Raw genomic sequence first — 16,988 nt, 5'->3', positions numbered from 1 at the left:
TTTCTTATAGAGTAAATTTAATTTGCCTCAGAATATCCTGTTTGCCAAACTATAAATTAGATACTTTGGGCCATATTTATGAAGAAGATGCACAGCGCAGTGCAGCAAGCCACCTTGCTCTGATCGTCACCGGGACAGGTCAGGAATGCACTGTATTTAAGGCAATACGATGCATTTCTGTCCTTTCGCCTGCACTAGCGCACAATGGGATCCCTAGTACCAGCGCAGGCACCCTTCATCATGGTGCAAGGGTGCCTGCATTGCATGCAGGATTGTTAATGTGCAGAAAGGGGCACCTTCCCGCACAAAAAGAAGCATGAGAGCAATTTTTCTCTTTCTATGTGTGCTGCAGAATGCAGCACACATCAATTCAAATCAAATCAAATCAAAAGAGACTTTATTCGATTGCTTTTTGAGACAATCATAAAAGTACATATAAACAATTCATTCATTAAAATTGTGCGATATAAAAAACTAAACATGTTTACATTAATAAAATCACCATACAAACAGTCTTAATAGTCTCCAAAATTACAAAGTGATACATTTCCCGTGGCTAAGGACTTTTTTTTAAAAACATGCCAATCCGCCAGACTCTATGTACATTGTCCAGGAGCTGCAGCACCAGCAATGCAGGGCGACATTGTCTCAGGCCCAGCTCCTTTAGAATCGGGACAATCCAAAGTTTCCTCAGGTTACTATAAAACCTACAAAATAACAGGACATGAATTGTCGATTGGTCCGAACAGTTGTCAGATGGACACAGTCCTAAAGTTCATGACCAATCGTTAATTCCTGGGAAGCTTACTAGCCTGTGGAAAATGTTACATCTAAAATGGCTTAATGAAAATCTGTCATAGCCACCAGGTACAATCAATAAATAGAACTGAATATTAAAAGAGGATAACATCAATTGATTATATTGCACAGTGGGTTTTGAGCTCTTGCTAGCCAATCTCATTGAGTCCAAGTGAAGTAGCCCTGTTTTTTTAGTTCATTTCTACTGATAGATTGCATTGAACTCGGGTTATTATAGTACTCCGAGTGGCCGAGATCAGACATAACATTTCTAATAAATCTCAGCCATGGGATCAGCAATGCTCCATCAAGCTTTAGGCTATCTGCTAAAACTTCCTGATTTAGCTTGGTCTCACGTTTCGACCAAATTCTGTGCCAAAGAAGGCGGGCTCCATTTTCATCAGGTCTGCAATAAAAGGCAGCCCGAGCTCTGAGTGACAAGCGTATGCTGAGATACTACTGGGAACAGCTAAAATACATCTCAAAAAGATATTCTCCACCGTTTGAAGTGATTGAGTCTCCACGAAGCCCCATACTCCAGCTCCATAGATAGCTGCAGAGACGCACTTCGCTTTATAAATCTATAAGAGTTCCCGTGGTGGTCTTCTCCCTGATTTCTGTGCAAAGTTTAGTAGGGATGACGTAGTCCTAGCCATTACGAGTTTTTGAGCAGTAATTGCTCGTGTCCAAGAATCAGTATGCTCAAACAGAATACCTAGATAGGCAAAGCTAGTAGTGTGGTCTATTTTCTAGCCCTCCAGGAACATGCCCCTACACATATCCCAGGCCCACATGTCATGATGTAAGTTTTAGAGATATTCAACCTGAGATCCAAATGTCCCATAAACTTGACAAAACTATTTAAAATTTGTTGCAGACCCATTTGTGTATGGGACAATAAAACTGCATCATCGGCATAAAGAAGAGCAGGAATGGGTCGCCCAGCTATTTGTGGAAAGTCATTATTATCCTTAGTTAATGCTTTACATAAACCATTGATATAAAGGTTAAAAAGGAAAGGAGCCAGGACACACCCTTGCCTGACTCCTTTCCTAATGGGAAAAGGGCCGTACGTTCTCCGTCTGGGCCAAAACGAACTCGCGCCTTAGCGTCACAATATAGGCGTCTAAGGAAGTGGATTATGTGTATATCTACCCCTAGCTGTTCAAGGATAGCCCATAAGTCCTCAGTTCTTACAGAGTCAAAGGCAGCAGTAAGATCAAAAAACGCCAAGCATAGTCTGCCTTTTTTCACTCTCATGTACTTTCCCATTAAGATAGATAAGTTTAGACTCTGCTCCACTTTCCCCAGACCTGCCCGGAAAACATATTGTATGTCGGCCAGTATAGGGTTTTCCTCAGCCCAGTCACCTAACCGCTCCAGTATTATGCGACCAGCTTCTTTAGTCAGAGCATCCAATAAAGAAATGGTTCAATAGCACTTTGGGTCTTGGCGGTCCCCTTTCTTAAAAATTGGAACAAGGGTGGATTCCACCCATGTAAAAGGACAGTGGGCAAGGCAGCTGGCGTTCAAGACCTGGGTAATGATTGGGCCCCATAGTTCATTGTTGCATTTAAAGAGATCTATGGGGACCCCATCCGTACCCGGGCCTTCCCCCCTAGGCTTGCGTCAAGCGCACAAGTTACCTCCTCCAATGTAAACCTAAGCTTGTGGTACATGTGTTCAGGGTTATTAGCATTTTCCCTAGATATTCTTTCGGGGGCAGTGTTTCCATCAACATTATACACCCTCGCGAAGCAGTCAATCCACTGGTACTCGGCTATAGCAGCCTGTATGGATGGCCCCTCACCTGAATTCAGGTAGAGGGTCTTTATTACCCTCCAAAAAGCTGCACTGTCACCCCGTATGGATGCTTCATGGAGTGATTCCCATGTGTTGTTTCTCACTGTGGCTTTATGTTCCCCGAGAGCTGCTCTATATTCCCCCCTTGCACTCCTAATATCTTAAATATTATTGGGGTCCTTATTTAATTCCCTTTTCAGGTTAGAATATGCTCGCAAGCATTTTGAGTCAAACCAGCCATGGGTATTTCTTTTGTTATTCTTTGGAACAAATAGTGAATCCCTAACAGCCTCAGCTATTAACTTAAAGGATGAGAGGACACCAGATGGGGTTACTGATTCATCCAAATGTGTTGATTGCTGCGCTGCACTTACATACCACTTTTTAAGTGGTGGCCATGGGTCCACTTTCGACCATCGCAAGATATAGCCATTGTGCTTGTTAACAGTGATGTCTGTTAGAGCCTGGTGTGTTACATCTTGCCTATGTAGTTTGCTAGATGGAATCAACAATGAGAGGCACAAAGGAAAGTGATCACTCAAAGAGTTATCATCCAAAGAAAATGATGTCAGTCTATGAGCATGACTATTCGATGCGAGAATATAATCAATGGTAGAGTGACAGCCCCTGCCATTAAAAGTATGGGGCATGGGGGTCGGTGTGCTAGTTAGTTCATCAGCAAAACCCAGATTCATGCCAAAAATCAGGTTGTTATACAATTCCCCCAATGGGGAATGATGGAAGTGGGTGTTACCGATACCATCCTCAGGGAGAACGCTGCAGGTTTTCCCCTCTCCGCTTGAACAAAGTGCACAATTAAAGTCATCTAACATAATAAGCATTATATCTCTATGGTATTTCCTTATTCAGACTGCAGATTGTTCTGTATTTTCGATAAGACGTCTCTCACTAAAGCCGGAGGAATGTTGTGGTAAAAGTTTATCAATAATATACAATAGTTACCTTCAACTTGAATTAACATTAGTTGATGGTAGGAATCCCCGGCAAGGAGCGCTACCTTTTTTAGGGCCAACCTATTTGAAATGTACCTTCCAAGACCCCCTTTTACTCTACCGCTGGACCCTTCAATAGCTGGAGTGTGGAAGGTCTTAAAGCCATTGATGTGAATTGGCTCCTTAGCCCACGTTTTTTGCAAGCATACAATATTGAATATTGTTATAAAATCCCCAAAAAGTGGATTAGTCAGCTTGGACAACAAACCTGCAATGTTCCAAGACACTATATTGCAGCATGCTTTCTCTACAAGAGTTTGTTGAGATGGAGTACCTGATAAACACACCAAATCGTTGTCACTACTCAGTGTAATCTTTTCTATTGTAGAGATACTTCTAGAATCGTAAGTGGCCTTAATGCTGGGAACCAAGGGGGCCTTATCCTGAGCCTCCGCAAAATAAGGAGTTTGTTCATCTTGTGCTACAGTATTGTTAACATTACAAGTCCCACCACTGTGACAGTTGTTTTCTAAAGAGGCGCTTAGATCAAAAGTAAGTCAATCTTGTTCAGGATGCCAAACCAGTTACTGACTGGGATTGGGTATCTTGGGCAATGGTTCCTTGATTGTAATTCCCCCAAGGGACTAATTCTCGGGAGGCTTCGAAAGAATCCACATGGTTGGTAAAAATACCCTAAAGGTAGTATACTTATATTATGGGGGGAAATGATCTGTGTCCCTGCAACATCAAGAATAGACTGCACCAAACTAGGTGACCTAAAAGTTAAAACTACGCAGTCTCCCCCCAGGGGCTTGAAAGATTTACCCGCCCAGGGTATTCTCCAAACCATTTTAAATTTGGAGGAAAAAACATCGGTCATCCCACTTCTACCTGATAGAAAATGTAAAGATTTGTTCCTTAACGTGGACCAATGCTCACCATAATTGTGAGGAAGAGGTGGGACATTGGCCAAAAGTATTGTATATGGTGTGACCTCGGGTGGAAGATCCAGGAACAAACCTGTCTCTGCTTGAATTCCCTGATTATAGCCCTGAATATAGCCCTCAGTATGCATAGACACAGATAATCTCACCCCCTGTGCAAGTGCCGTGCCTTCTGATGAAGTAGCTGCCGTATTGCGCCCGGCGCGTCACCGCACGCTTCCCGCGAAGCAGGTAAATACTCCCCCGAGCAGCTACATTCTGTGGCTCCCGTGAAGCTAAATACTCCCCGTGGGCGTGGGTGCTCAGCTGTAGTGCATTGATTACCAGCAGGGCTTCCTTAGGCTTGCAGTCAAGTTCAATTCAGTGGTATTTTGGTTGTGCACACACAGGGGTGGCCCTGCCCTGCACAGATGTGCCCCCACGCTGCAGGAGACAGATATGGCCCCTCCTGGTGCACTGCTCAATTTCAGAGACAGGCATCAGGCAATGGATGTTGTGGTCCCCCTAAGCCTTTCCCCTTGCGGTAGATGAGATTGGGAAACTGTTCTCTCGGCCCTTGCCCTCACGGCAGGAGTGCGGTGAAGCGTGGTAGAACTGTCCCCGCTCTTAAGAGTAGTCCCAGGCAGGTAGGTGTGCCCTTAACACGCGTCCCAACACAAAACACATACAACAGAATGTGTTGGCTTAAGTCACTCACGAAACATTAGGCAGCAATACACTATATAGCTGGCCTCTCACACACTGGAAGGGGCACAACTCCTGGGAAGTGGACACGTCTTTGTATCCAAATGTCCTGGACATATATATTTCAAAACAATAGCGCCCCAACTGCTGTTAAATAGTCACAGCAAAAAAACTCCCGGAGAGGGTATGAGACCAGCAGTATGCAAAACACAGGAGCCCCATCGCTACCCAGAGGCACAGCGCGAGGAGCTACCAGGGAAAAATGAAAAAGCACCCGTTCACTGTTAAAAACACAGTGAAGGTGCCTGTGGGACGTTGGTGCTGTCGATGCACAACGCGGGGGAGAACCAACAAAGTCACGGGCTGGGAGGAGCACTCCAGCACCTTCTCTCGTGGAGAAGCGTGGCTCAATGGTTAGAGCGGCAGACCCTGATGCAGAGGTCTGGCCCGGGACCAGGGTTCAATTCCCGCCTCGGCGGCTCTTGGACTCAAATTCCCCAGACCTGATAATTCTTGCCTCGGTGCCTAGTCTAATCAAGGGTCCCAATCTGTGACTCTGGGCAATAGCTTGCTTAATCTCCACAACGGCCCCAGCAGCGCTTGGATGCCTGGCTTCACCTTGGGGGTGCCCAAGAGTGGGCATTTCACAGTAAAGCCAGGATGGTTTCCACAGCGGTATGAATACAGCGCTACGAGGCCTCCGGGTAGAAGTGCACTATATAAATACTATACATTTAAATTTACATTTACATTCTCCAATCTGTGGGTACAGTACCTGGAGACTCCCAGTTATGAGAGTCACGAGGAAGTCAAGCGGAAAAGCAGCTCCCAAAACTACACAGTGCTCTGAACAGGAAGTCAGTTTCCGTGATCAGCGGCAAGGCAGCGGGTCCAGAACTGAAGGAAGCGGGATATCCGGAGGGGAAGCACAAATAGAAAGAGGAACAAAAAAAGAGAAATAAACATATTTCTCTTTGCTATGCTTCTCAGGGAGTCATATCTTTTTTGGTGCATTCCCCAGTTTACAAGTTCTTATAAATCTGGGAATGATTCAAAATCCATGGATGCTTTGTGGGAACACCCACTCAACAGCCATGGAAACACCACCCTGCATTACATTACTTGAGATTTTTTAAGCCACCTAGCACTGCACAAGGTATATATATATATATTTATTTATTTGTTTGATTAACTAAAATCTTACAAAAAGGCAGATAAAACTTTACCAAATTTAAAATTATAAAACTATTGGATTTTCAATCAGTTTTCAAAAGTTAGATATATATTATACACATTAAAAAGGAAAAAGAGCTGCATTGTATAAAGTCCATATTCACATAGTCTGTTGTTTGGTCAATCAAAAACATCCAATTTCTTCTGTACCGCACGAAGGAATTTAACAAGCGCAGAACTCATCGGCAAATCATCTGGGTTAAGACTTGCGATCAGTGCCTGTCTGCACAAGGTGGCCGTGTATGGCATTATAAATCGCATTTTTTATTTGCGGCGCTCTTGTACCACATTGCACTTAGTAAGGGACAATAAATACTGTATGTAGAGCCATGTCATCAAATATATCTGAAATTTAACTTCTGGTAGCTGAACTGTCATGTAATTTCCTGGTATTTTGTACCATATTACAGAATCTATTCTTGCATTAATGTAATGCAATGTCTTATTCACTTTGTGCTGAAATAGGTAATACAATTTGTGCTATCTCCTAATTTAATGAAATGTATTCTCACATGTATTGAGCTTCAGAAGAATTGTGCATTATTTATTTGACTGCTACTTTCTTTAAATCTTTGAGCGGAAATAATTGTATTCACATCATGTAAACAAAGGAGCTTTCAGCTTTCTAACATGACATTTAAGGATGACCTGGAAACCATCAATCTTTCTAAAATAGTAACCAACCCCACGCATCCAGCTGGTCTCACCATTTATTTACTATTCACAAATATAAAATCAAAGTAAGTTGGCTTCCATGGACCGATCATTGTCTCAGAGAGTTTTCTGCTAGATTTGAGAAAGCTTGTCTTCGGCTCTGAGTTTCACTGCCCACAGATGCAGAGCACATAAGCGGGACAACAGGAGCATCACACACTCTCTAGCAGCCTACTATAAACACTGTAAACAATATTAATTTGCCAGTAGACAGTTAAATGCCGCCATTATGGGGTCATTAAACATAATACCGCCACTGCAGACTTCCAAACAGATTAGATGAACAGAAGTAGCCGTATTGTACACTCCCATGTTGAAAGAGTGGAAATGTGTGTGTAAATGTCTCCAATGGTTCAGGTGTCACTCTAACTTAGAGGCAGATAAAGTAGCCTATAAAGTTAGTCTAAATTGTTACCATAAATTGATTTGCCTAGCTCGAAGTGAGCATTTCTCCCGATGCATTGAGATGAGCAAAAACTCTCCCAATCAAAATTTTTAAATTTTGAAGTAACTTATCCACTCCTTAGCTATATAACGTATCCAGACAGGCTCTCCTGGGGACCCCGGTCCTCATCATGTTTTCTCATTTCATTTCATCCTTTTCAGTTGTTATTTGGCAGACTTCTTCAACATCCCCCTTCATGCTACAGAGTTTCCATTTGCATGGAAACAGGTAAATGTATTTCCTCTACTCAAAAAGCTATTGGCTGATCCATTGGACAGGACAAACTATTACTCTATCTGCTTACTTTCTTGATGGGCCAACATTTTTCAATGGCTTTCTATTTGGAAGATAACAATTTACTGGACCACTCCCAGCCAGTACTTAGCTCAGCTTATAGTATTGAAACCACTCTACTAGGTGCTTCTAACAAAATCAGGTTAACTCTGGATGAGGGTAGACCTGTTGACCTCATCCTTCTGGACCTCTGTGTGGCCTTTGAGATAGTCTCCCTTGTGATTGTGTTTAAACAGCTGCATGAGAAAGGGCGATTTTCAAAGGCCCTCATGTTGTTTCAGTCTTTCCTATTAGGAAGATCCTAGTCCCGCCATCTTCCCCCGTTCAAATCTGAGTCTGTGTCATCTCCTTGTGGTATCCCCACAAGGCTTGTCCCTAGGTCCTATGCTCTTTGACAGCCATGACCCCTTTTGCAGCCATTGTGAGAGCTAGTGGCTTCAACATATTATTGTATACAAATGATATGCAATGTATGATACTGATCGCTGACAATGCTGAAGCAACTAGATGCAATTTTTTGAACTGTTTGATCAATTTGGCACTTGGATACAAGACCACTGGCTTAAATTGAACAGTGAAAAGGCAGAGGGCATCCACTTAAGGAAAGACAATTGTATCTGGTCTGATAACTGGTGGACTTGAATGTTTGGCCCTACCCATACTCCAAAGAAAGTGGCAACAAACATATTAATTAGTACTGACAATACACTTTCTGTGGAAGAACAGGGCACAGCCCGAGGCATTTTACGGCATGGGCAAGGTGTGTTCTAGCCCGGTTTCCCAGGCTTTGAGGAGGGTCCCCTCATAGAGCCAGTTCTGTTCTGCAAAGCCTTACTCTGATTCTTTTAAATACTGTTTCTCTTGAATGTTTGTATTAATGTGAGTGATATGGAAAAGTCTATTACAGACAATTTGCAGAAAATGTTGTGTTTATGTTTCAACAACATTCATAAATAAAGTTTCTTTTAGATAAAAACAGTACTTCATATATGAGAAGTGGGAAGGTTTCAAGGAGATTATTTGCAGTAATATTAGTGAGCTACTGTTGTGTTACAATATTATGTTACAATATAGAAAACACACATTACTATCCATGAATATTGGATGTAACAACTTTAGAATTGAGTGTGCCTGTGCAATCTCAAAGACCTGACCAAAGAGGGGGTGAAAGGTGGAAATTAATCATAAATTCAAAACTGTTCTGAACAGTGGACCCCAAAACCCATAAGATGTCCTTGAGCACAGCTGTTTTTGAGGCTTGCCACAGTATTTTGTACTTGGTTTGCAGAATCTCAACATGCTCAATGTACAATGTCAGCAAATGTGCATGCAAGCACTTATTGACAGGCAACTTGACTACGGCAATGTCCTATATATGGGCATGGCTGAATATTTTTCATGTGACTTCAAACCATTTGGAACACTACTGCTCCCATTGTTTGGAATCTTCCATCGTGATCTCCATTCACTCCAATCCTGATGTCACTTTACTGGTTGTCAGTTGGTAAGTGTGGCATTTATGAACTTATCTGCTACTTCCATAGGGCTCTTTACTCTTCCGGTCCCTCATACCTTCCCTGCTGCGAACATTTCACAGGCCATCTAGTATTCTAAGATCAGAAAAACAGGTTTGTGCACAATCTCAGCACATTCTTCTAGGAGAATGTGTTGGAACGGGGTGCTCCTTCTTGTCTCTGTAGGGCTCATCACTGGAATGCACTCCAGTTTAATTTTTTCCTTACTGCAAGTCTGCCACCCTTAAGGAAATTACTAAAAATGTGGCTGTTTTAAATCTGTTTTGTTACTCTTAGGCCTCTCCACTGAGTACTATTTTGCTTTTCGTCTGCTATGCCAGGTCACCCCTTCAGAGATGAGTAGGTGCAGTTAAAATCCCCTAAGATACGATAGGATAAGATAACATAATATCACAACCTAACACAACATAGACTAGCTGGTATACTAATTTTAAGATATTCCACAGTTTTCCCAATTTCTGAAATTTGAATTAGGGCCATGTAGCAAACTATTATTTATGATATATATATATATATATATATATATATATATATATATATATATATATATATATATATATATATATATATATATATATATATATATATATATATATATATATACATATATATATATATATATATATAGAGAGAGAGAGAGAGATAGAGATATATATATTCACAGAAAAAACCATAGGTTTCACACCAGTTATAGTTAGCTGGACATTTTACTCATACAAAACCATTGAAATTCCCCCGTTATAGATAGTTGTACTCACTATAACTCGCGCGCCCGCAATCCACTGCTGATAATGTCACATATTACATCATTCATGACATGGTCAGTGACATCACTGATGATATCACTGATGACAATTAGTCGGAGTAGCCATGGGCACGAGCTATTCTCCAAGCTTCGCCAATATATTTGTGGGGTGGTGGGAAGAAAATGTGGCATGGCATGTGAGATACACAGAATGGTCCCAACATGTGCTGGTCTGGTACCGGTATATAGATGACCTGCTACTTGTATGGCGGGGATCTAAAAGCAAGGCGGAAGAGTACATAGATAAATTAAACCAGAACAAATATAACTTACACTTCACGGCAGAAATAAGTGAGAACAAAATAAACTTCCTTGACCTTGAGATAAGAAAGGAACAGGGTAAAGTATATACACAGCTATTCAGGAAACCCACGGCAGGAAATTCTATATTGCATTCCAGCAGTAGCCACCCACCAAAACTAATCTACAGCATTCCCTACGGAGAATTACTCCGAATAAAAAGGAATTGCACATTAGAGGAAGATTACAGCAGAAATGCGAAAGCGAGTGTAGACAGGTTTAAGGTACGAGGATATAATGCTAGATGTCTGGAAGATGCCCAGAGGCAAGTCAATGCCATGCCTCGAACAGAGATGCTAAAAGTAAAAGCAAAGAAAACAGAGAGGGAGGGTAAGTTCAGATTCATCACCACCTTTTCGGAGGGGGCAGGTGGGCTAAGACAAATCTTGAGAAAGAACTGGACACTTTTAACCACGGATTCAGTTATTGGTATAGATATGCCCAATCAACCTATGGTGACTTACAGAAGGGCTAGGGCACTACGAAACACACTGACACAGAGTTACTTAGCACGCCCAGTAGACCGACCTTTTGGGGAACATAAACCGGGATTTTACCCATGTGGAAGGTGCAAGGCGTGTAAACAGAGTAAAAAAGTACTTTCTTATGATGTCAGAGGACAAATGCGAAAAATAAAGGTGTTCCTTACATGCTCAACTCCCTTTTCAGTATATTGCCTCGTATGTCCATGTGGACTACGTTATATCGGCAGCACTGTAAACCCTATGAAATTACGCATCTTAGAACATCTAAGGGCCATCACAAATTGCGATCCTGCCTACCCTGTAGCCAGGCACTTTAAACAACACCATAAAAATAACAGCGACCTTATATCCTACTTTGGGGTGGATCACGTAGAAGCGAGCCCGAGAGGAGGGGACAGGCTGAAAAAACTGAGAAGGCTGGAATCCAGATATATAATAGATATTGGAACGGAGGCGCCTGGGGGTCTGAATAGCCATGAAGAGATGACAGTACATTTGGGGTAGGGGGCTCCCTGCACCATTAGAATATATTGGAGAAGTTAATTGTACCTGTATTTTAATTTATTAGTTATATGCGAGGGGTTTACACAGTGGGTGATTAGGAATTAAAAATTGTGAAAAGGAGGTAACTGGTTGAGGTAAGCCCATACAGGGCAACATGTTTGAGAAATTGTATAACGAATGGCAACAAGCCCATCCAGGGCAATATGATTGAGCACTAATTAGTGATTGCTGGTCGACGAAAAACGACAAAAAATTTTATAATGTGATGACAACATTGATTGCAATTTTGATATGAGAGGCTGATGAAGCGAGGCATATACGTATAATTTATATGTATAGGGGTGAAATGCCCATTCAGGGCGGAACTTGAAGCGTTATACAAACCATCATAAGATGGCGACCATGTAATTGTCCTTTGTTTACCTCCATGACATGCACGTAAGGGGTATTTAAGAAAACAAAAAATGGTGCGCCATTGTACCAAAGACTAAGGCGGTAGCCGAAACGCGTCTGGTTCTCTGAGGGAGCAATAAAGAATCTGAACCCTCCTCCTGCGAGTGCTGTGCTTTCTTTGAAAGGTGAGAAAGAGAAAGCCTGGATATATATATATATATATATATATATATATATACATATATATTCACTGAAAAAACCATAGGTTATAGACCATATATAGTTAGGAATTAGCATTTACAAAACCTTGAAAATTCACTGAAAAAAACATAGGTTATAGACCATATATAGTTAGGAATTAGCATTTGAAAAACCTTATTTTACTCACACAAAACCATTGAAATTCCATATATAGTTAGTTGCACTAACTATATATCGCGCACCCGCAATCCACTGCTGATCATGTCACATATTACATCATTCATGACATGGTCAGTGACATCACTGATGACATCACTGATGACATCTCAAATGACATCACTGATGACATCACTGATGACATCATCCAGTGACTGTGTGTTTCTGTAAAGTTTAAATATGTTTTAGATATTGAAGAATGAGTAGATGTATAACTGTCTGGACGAAGGATTTAGTAGGTGCATGACTGAATGTATGAGTGAGTGATTAAATGTGTCTCACTGAGTGCATGGGTTAGTGACTAAACTGTCTTAATTTGTGCATCATTATGTCTGTTGTTCTGTAAACTACTGCATGTGTTGATCAGTAGCTATATGATTAACTATATGGGTTATTGATTGATTGTCCAAGTATTTGTATGGGAGACTGAGTGTGTGTGTGGCTGGCTGGGAGGTGTGTGACTCTGTGCAGATCAATGTGTACTTGTATCAATGATTGTATAAGAAAGTAAGTATGTGTTACTATATGTTTGAAAATGTAAGGTGCTCTATGTTTAACTGTATAGACAAGAAAATGGAAGTGTGATTGATTCTTTACAGGACTGACTAGGTGTGTGAGTAACTCCATGGATGAGTGGCAGAGTGTGAGTGTCTGTATAGGTGTATGAGTGCATATGATAGTGTTGTAAAGATGAGTGATTGTATGTATGAATGATTGTATGGGTGAATGAGTGAATGTGTGTGTAGACGTAGGAATCAGTGAGTACGTATGTAGTAACTAGTATTGGTGTGTCAATGGTTTCAAAAATTATACTCTGTATTTAACACTGGGTGAAACAGAGGTTATATTAAAATGTGAGGAGATGCATTGTATTGTCACATGAATGATATCATCAGTGATGTGGTCATTGATGTCAAATGAGATGTCATCAGTGATGTCATCAGTGATGTCATTTGAGATGTCATCAGTGATGTCATCAGTGATGTCACTGACCATGTCATGAATGATGTAATATGTGACATGATCAGCAGTGGATTGCGGGTGCGCGATATATAGTTAGTGCAACTAACTATATATGGAATTTCAATGGTTTTGTGTGAGTAAAATAAGGTTTTTCAAATGCTAATTCCTAACTATATATGGTCTATAACCTATGGTTTTTTCAGTGAATTTTCAAGGTTTTGTAAATGCTAATTCCTAACTATATATGGTCTATAACCTATGGTTTTTTCAGTGAATTTCAATGGTTTTTTAATACCAAATATCATAAGCTGTCGAATGTCAAGTACGTGGTAAGTGAAAACATTTTCGTGTTTATGCACACTGATCTGCTTTGAATGGTGCCCCCCCCCCCTCATTTCTATTAGGAGTACTCTCTCTTTGCAGATAGTGAAAGGTAGTTAACGCAGGCCTTTGCCCCCGTTGTAATCCGTCGTGCCTGCATCTCTCTCCATTTGATTGATTGTTATCCAAGTATTTACTGTTTTAGAATTAGTTCTCTTTGGTTCATTCTCTATTTACAAACAAACACAGAGTCGCAATACTCTGTTTAGTCTTTGCAGATAACGAAAAATCGTGTAAAAAAAAAGAAAAAGAATCGAGCAAAATCAGTAGGCCACTAATGGGATCTCTTTTTGACCTCGCTAAAATAGAAACATTAGGAACAACCCCTCATGACAAATACAAAACTAGTGAGATGAACTGAACTCCACACAATGATGGCTGCAAAACAGCTCGGCTCCGCCACCCACCCCGCCCAAAATAACGATAAAGAGCGGCTGCCATGATTGGTTGCGGAATGGCCACAACGGAGCTACGAAATGGTGCTGCTCTCATGCTAACCCCAGCTTCGGTCTGAAACATCCAGAAACACTGTAGACTACCAATTTGATCAGTTCCGGTAGCGCCCCCATGTAACCCGGTAGAGAAGAACTAGCCCTCCCCTCTTTGACTGATGGTTCTTGTTGCCTGTCCCTTCTGTTGTCATTTAACAGAACTATTTAGCCTGCTGAAAGGGGTTGTGTTCCGACCGCTGGTTGGTGGAGACATTTTGACTATATTCTGGACCTGCGTTGTCGCGTAATGCGTCATATGACTCGCCGCGTTAGCGCATCCGGAAGTCATCCGGGGCGCGCAGCGCGTAACGTAAGCATAACAAGTCATGTGACTTGTTAATAAAACTTTTCATTGGTTCATTTTACTTTTCTTATTCTAATGATGAAAGGCTTGGTCATATGACCTAAAAATTACGCTTTTAATTACTTCCGAACATTATTTTCTCTTAAATAGATGTTATAATGTTCCAGGCTAATGTACTTTCCCGGAAATTTTACAACTGTCCTGCAAGTAAAATATATTCTTTTTTCGAGAAAAAGAGCGTTTCTTCGTCCCATGACGGAGCCGTTGAGCAAAAGAGGGTCGACCTGCTGTCTTAGTCGCCGATACGCCTGAATATGAGATTCTTATCGATCACTTTATGTTGCAGGAATAGAAAACACAACAGCCCTTGACCATTTATCTTTACTGCGTTCCTTCGTATTATACCTTTTACCCTTCATGTAATTGGTCTGCTTTATTTCACTTGCCTTTTAATGATTCTAAAACAGTGACTATTATTAAAAACTTTACCAATGTATACACTACTACCATGTTTTCTTTTAAAAACCTTTATTGTGAAAATTTCATTATACAAATACGAGCCTATAACCACGTGGGCCTGCCACGGAGCAAACTGTAATCGTATATGATGAATAGACATTTACACTGTAGAGGAACGTAACGGGCGGGCCATTAGGTTGCAAAAACTAAGGTGTCTAACAGTTACGGAATCGGTGGACGTACATTTTATAATTAAAATACGACAGGGCCAGTTACAATAAAATTATCTAGATATACATTTGCGGGCAAGTACCATGGGTGACGTTAATTCGAATTTTCAACAGTACAGTAATCAATAACACATCAGAACTTAATATCAATAGGGATGTCGAAATATTCAATCAATTCTCGTCCCCGCCCGCCATGTGCTTCAAAACTGCATACGTATCTCGTGATTTCAAGGTTCTGCAACCAGTACACAACAAGGAGTTACGAGTCCCATTCATTCCGGCGCCATTTTGAGCGAGGACGGGCAGGTCCAGGATATAGTCAAAATGTCTCTACCAACCATCGACTAGGATGATGTTCATATGCTGTATTTATTAGAGTAACACTCATCTGCCCACATGAAATTAATTTACCACAATCTAAACATGTCATTTTAATCTTTCCAAAGTTCTTCTAAATATTTGGGACCGTTTCCCTTGCCTCTGAAGCTCTCAGTGCCACTTCTTTGATGAATGTACTAGCAGGTCAGGGGTTCTCCTCCAAATCTCTCTTTTATGCAGCACTATAATTAATTGGTGCCACCTCTCCATATGACGATGCATGGTATAGTTACCACAACTATATTTTTATTCGGTTCCTCTGGAGAGTTCATCGTGGCAGATGAAGCGTGTAACATACCGGGCATTTACCTTTTTTTGCATGTACAGGAAAGGAAAAAAAAATCGAGCGTCCGAGTTCTAAGGTGTCCCAGGACAATTTTAGTGGACCAGGCCCAAATCCAAAGAACAGGCCGCCATTTTGAGAGTCCTCTTGCAGCCGCCTGTCGCTGTAGCATCAAGAGCAGCCGAAACTCAGCTGAATGGCAACTGAAACGGTAAATGGGCGCCCCACTACATTTCAGCATTGTAGGATGACCACACCAGTACAGCAACTTGCTAGACATCACCTCGGTGCCATCCGGATCTCGGCGCCCCACTGCAGATGAAGTGCCTCTCAACTATGAAACCACCACTGTGACATCCGGATCTTGGCGCGTTGTGCTGCCTTCGGCCTATTCGCACATCGGTCCGCTACTGACGCCATCTCACAGGCTAATGGGGTGACCCACGCCGAGTTTCAGCATTGTAGGATGACCACACCAACTTGCTAGACATCACCTCGGTGCCATCCGAATCTTGGCATCTCAACGCCTAGTGGTATCTTCCATACAGAAAATATTGTTACGCTGCCTTTGGCCCCATTCGCACATCAGTCCGCAACTTAGACATCACCTCGATGCCATCCGGATCTTGGCATCTCAGCGCCTTGTGGTGTCAGTCAGAAAATATTGTTGCGCTGCCTTTGGCCCCATTCGCACATCAGTCCGCTACTGACACCATCTCACAGGCCAATAGGGCGCCCCACGCCGACTTTTACCATTGTACGATGGCCACACCAGTGGCACAACTTGCTAGACATCACCTCGGTGCCATCCGAATCTTGGCATCTCAACGCCTAGTGGTATCTTCCATACAGAAAATCTTGTTACGCTACCTTTGGCCCCATTCGCACATCGGTCCGCAACTTAGACATCACCTCGGTGCCATCCGGATCTTGGCATCTCAGCGCCTTGTGGTGTCTTCTACTCCGAAAATATAGTAGAAAATATTGTTGCGCTGCCTTTGGCCCCATTCACACATCAGTCCGCTACTGACACCATCTCACAGGCCAACAGGGCGCCCCACGCCGACTTTTACCATTGTACGATGACCACACCAGTGCCACAACTTGCTAGACACCCCCTCGGTGCCATCCGGATCTTGGCATCTCAGCGCCTTGTGGTGTCTTCAAATCAGAAAATATTGTTGCGCTGCCT

The sequence above is a fragment of the Lissotriton helveticus genome, chromosome 4_1 (genome assembly GCF_964261635.1).
Source record: "Lissotriton helveticus chromosome 4_1, aLisHel1.1, whole genome shotgun sequence".
Lineage (NCBI taxonomy): Eukaryota > Metazoa > Chordata > Amphibia > Caudata > Salamandridae > Lissotriton > Lissotriton helveticus.
The sequence above is the reverse complement of the archived record's forward strand: the minus strand, read 5'-3'. Positions refer to the sequence as shown.